A 4167-nucleotide genomic window follows, 5' to 3' on the forward strand; every position below is an offset into this window, starting at 1 on the left:
CTTACCCTGAGATATACCAATATTAAGTAATGGAAACAGGATTGAAACTGGGTCTTCTGATGCCAGATCCATTGCCCTTTCCATTATATCACGTGACCACTGTTGATATTCTGTACAAACTGGGAAAGTTGTAGTGTGGTGAAAGAGGTTGACAGAGTAAAGTCAAAGGTTAAGGACTTTTCTATTAGTATAATGGTCTGTGACAGAGCCAGAGGTGAGTAGGCAATCTACTAATAACATCAATCAATACCAGCCACCTGGTTTTTGCCTCACATAGTATGTTGAAGTTGACTACATAAGTCTGTACAATGAAGTTACTAGAGATAATTGAGACAAGTGGATTCAGAAATATCTACCTACCAAGAAGGAAGGTCCTACCATTTGACCTTTGTTAGATTTAAAATAGTTTTGAGCATTAAATAGTTGTAGATAAGAGAGTGGGAGCCATAAAATGTGATAATTAAAATGTTTGGGAGCAAGGGAAATATATAACAATTATGACCGCTGAAATATGTTTTCTACTGTGTCTTGGTTCTATATAAATATAATATGGTCGCCAGGGAATATATTCCCAATTTATGAATATGCCCAAGCCAACTGGGTTTTATATAGAAATTTAATTTATAATATATTGATTAATCAATAGAAAAAGAAAGTAAGAAAAGAATAAGAATGAAGGGCCTCAAGGCCTAGACCTCAGTCCTAAGACATGAATCAGTCAGTTGGTTTTATCACTCACCCAAGATCTCTCTAGGTAAGGCTTCTCATGCCAACCTCAGGCTCCACCTTCAAGAGAGCCTCCTTTCAAGAAATGTTTCTAGAGAATTCTCCTCCTGACTCCTCCTGAGTTCTCCTTCCACAGCCTCCTTCAAAACCTCTCCAGGAGCTCTCCCTCCAGGACCTCTCTCCTCTCAGACCTCCTTCAGAGCATCAACTCTTCAGAGCAAAACCTCCTCCTCCCTGTCCTCAGACCCCGCTCTCTTTCAGGAAACCATCTAAGTTCCCTCCCCTCGGTTCTCACATCTACCAATGACTGTCAATCTCTCCCCTGTGCCAATGGTGGCTCTAGCTTAACCCAGGACTGCCCAGAGGTCTGGCCCCTTTGCACATGTCTGTTGAAGGTCATATTCTCAAATAATTAAATCTTGATCTTTGCTGCAGCCTTTCCTAAATCCTGTTACTCTGAGTAGGGTGGAGATTGTAGTTTCCAAGACCTGGTTCTGTCATTCCAAGTATCTTTATTGTATCAATTCTAAAATCAATCATGACTCAAAGAACTTCCTGTTCTATGCTTAAGCATAGGTCAAAGCCCTTTCCATTGTTTAGCAAAAGGTTTCTGTCCTAAAGTAGTCTTAAGTGGGAGGAGAAGAATCCTCCTATGCCAAGGAGTTTCATATTCCAATAGAGTTCTTACTATCAGTAGGAAATATTTTCAAGTATGAAATTTCCCAATGGGGAAATTTCCAACATTCATGAGTCTAAGAAATTTTAAGGTTACAATCCCCCCTGATGATCATGGGAGACCAGTCTCCCCATTGATCAAACAACATAATCAATTTTGTAATTCAGAATTCAATTCTAACTATAGATATACACAATATTCAATTTTTAAAAAGAGAATTAGAATAGTGAGAGAGAAAATAGAAAAGAAAAGAAAGCAAAACCAATGTTTTGCTAGGCGCATTGACAGAAAGCCAAATTAGGGGCAGTCCCTTTTGGCATAAATGTGTACAATTACAATAAATGTTCAATCAAAAGTTCAGTCCAATCAATCATATCCAAAGTTCATTCTTGATCTTCTTGATGAAGTGTAGGTTTTTGGCATATTTCTGCAACAGTTCATTCTCTGGATATAAAAGTTTCTTTTTTGAAGATCTTTTCTCGAACAGAATCAAAATCTTTGATTTTTTATAATAGTAAAATCTTAAACAAAATTCAAAATTCTTGGATTTTTATAAAAATACAATCTCAAACAAAAAAATTCAAAAATTCTTAGATTTTTAAATTAAAATACAATCCCCCTGAAGTAAGTATTAAAAAATATCAAGGTTAGCTCAGAATGCAATGTTCAGTTATGGGGGTGTATGTGTCAATTATCAAAAGAATAGAAAAATAATCAAAAACATAAGAAAAATTGAAAATAGGCCTTGTATAGGTCCAGTTTAAAGTAATTTCTATCCCACAAGTATGTAGGACAGAATGCAGTAATATTTCACTTAGCCATTTGTAGCCAAGACTACAGGAAGTTGCCATAATATAAGAAGAAAAGAATTAGAATTCTATTTTGATGGGGAAATGTCATTCCCTCGTCTGATTTTTTTTTTGTCATTCTCAGGGATATAGGGAGCCAGCATGATAGTCAAGCTTTGTACATGTTTGAGTACTTCGTAAAGAGTGTAGATACAAGGAAGTCCTACAATTTAAACATAAGTTAAGCGTCGCAACCTCGAGTCTCACTTTAATATTTCTGGTGTGCTCTATTGGCACTATTCAGGTTTAGTCTGTGCTCCTTGTTTTTATCCCTTTTCCTGGTATCAGACACAAACATTAATCACAGTCCTATAATATTTTATTAATAAATGGCAGGTTCCCATAGTTTAAAGCTTTTAGGCATATGTTGATATTATAGCAAGAGTATATATATTAACTAGTATTACTGCAGGAAAAAATAATATTAATATTAATTCTGTGTACCTTCAGTACAAAAATGAGAAAAAAAATCAAATATTCTGATCAAAAAGAAAAGAAAAGAAATAAGAAAAACAAGAAAAAAAATCAGTAATTCAATGTGTTCTTGAAAAAACAGCATCCATTTGTCTATGGATTATTATCTCCAATTCATATGATAAGATATAGTCACAATTCATATGATAGGATAGAGCCAATCAGTCTCAGCAGAAGATGCTTTCTTCACATGTGAGCAGTGAATCCAAGAGTCTCTTTCTCCAATCTTTATAGATGTTGGAGTAGTTAATAATATTTGGAATGGTCCTTCCCATGAAGGTTGAGTTGCTCCAGTTCGCTTGAAATTCTTGATATAAACTTTATTTCCTGGGTTCAGGTCATGCAGAGAAAAGTCTAGCGGTCCAGCTTGTACTGCAGCTCTGGATTCATGAAGTTCACGTAGTTTGTGCTGTAACTCCTGTATATAGGAAGCAATAGTAATATCTCCCCCTAATAGTGATGTATAAGCCGGGGAGAAAGGCTTAGCCTGTATAGGCAGATGTCTAAAAAGCATCTCAAATGGTGAAATATGTAAGTCTCCTCTAGGCCTGCTTCTAAGATAAACTAGGGCCAGAGGGAGAATTTCAGGCCATTTTAAATGGGTCTCAGTGCATAATTTGCCAATCATAGTCTGAAGTTCTTTCTTCATCCTCTCCACTTAAAACTCTCAATCTTCTGATTTTTTTTTTATGATCTTTAGTACAACTTTTAATATTTAGTGCCTAGAAAAAAAATTTTTTTTGAGCCATATCTATTTGGCCAAGGTTTTCTACCCTTGCAAAGCTGCTACAGGCTCCGGACCTGTTGCGTTTGCTGCCCAGCCCACCTGGCTCGGCCGTCGCTTCTTGCCTGCAGCCTGCAGCCCTGATCGTCCTCAACTGGTACCTGGTCCCAGCCTTGCCCACCCCCGCAGCTGCTCCAGCTCCTGCTCCGGGCCTCTCACTGCCCCGCTGTCTGCCTATTTCTGCGCCCCAGACCCACGAACACAACCCCAGTTGGCTCATCACCCAGATCCTTGGAGCAGATCGCTCAGGACTCATTGTGACCAGCTGGTAACAGTATTGGCCACATGGGCGGAGGGGAGAGAGGAGAGGGAAAGGAGAACGGGGAATTTTCCCTTAGGCTAAGCCTCCACGTGGATGGGGGTATTGGCCACAGGGGGATCAGAGAGGGGAAAGAGAGAAAAGACTAGAGAGAAGAAACAGATCTTTTCAAACAGAAACCTAAAAAGCAGTGGGTTTAAAAGGATACCTTTTGACTGTTTTGGTAATAGCATTAACTTCACCTGCGTGTCAGAGAGAAGATTCAACTAACTTTGAAGGGGAAAATGGGTGGCCCAGCGAACTGGGAGCCAGGCCCAGAGACGGGAGGTCCCTAGTTAAAATCTGGCCTCAGATTCTCCCCAGCTGTGGGGCTTGTCTGGGTCCCTTGAACCCCATTGCC

This window comes from Monodelphis domestica, chromosome 7 (genome assembly GCF_027887165.1).
Source record: "Monodelphis domestica isolate mMonDom1 chromosome 7, mMonDom1.pri, whole genome shotgun sequence".
NCBI lineage: Eukaryota > Metazoa > Chordata > Mammalia > Didelphimorphia > Didelphidae > Monodelphis > Monodelphis domestica.